Consider the following 431-nt stretch of genomic DNA (forward strand, 5'->3'; position numbering starts at 1 on the left):
TAATGTCAGTTTACACAGGATGTCGGAATACACATAGACTGGCCCCCATTTCTAAAATATAGATTTATTGATCATTTGGTTGTCTGATCCCAAGATTCAAACTAGGGGGAGATAAGCAAGTTGAAAACTGCAGCTGGAAAATTCTTTACAGGGCCGGTAGCCAGTCTAGAATACACAGGTTATTTTTCTAAATTATGATTGGGATTACATCATTACATTGGATTAAATAGGGTGCTGCAGTACTTGTGTCAGATTACATCAGTTCACTGTACAGATTTATATGAGTTTCCTACATTAATCAGATTGAAGCTAGTTATATTAAGCGATGTACCATCTGTAGCTAAACTGGTACTGCCTTTTCCTGAAGACTTTGTAGCTTGAAGGACTGCTTGGTGGACAAATAATTATTTTCAGGAACAACTCAAGGATGT

The sequence above is a fragment of the Mizuhopecten yessoensis genome, unplaced genomic scaffold, assembly GCF_002113885.1.
Source record: "Mizuhopecten yessoensis strain PY_sf001 unplaced genomic scaffold, ASM211388v2 scaffold11169, whole genome shotgun sequence".
Lineage (NCBI taxonomy): Eukaryota > Metazoa > Mollusca > Bivalvia > Pectinida > Pectinidae > Mizuhopecten > Mizuhopecten yessoensis.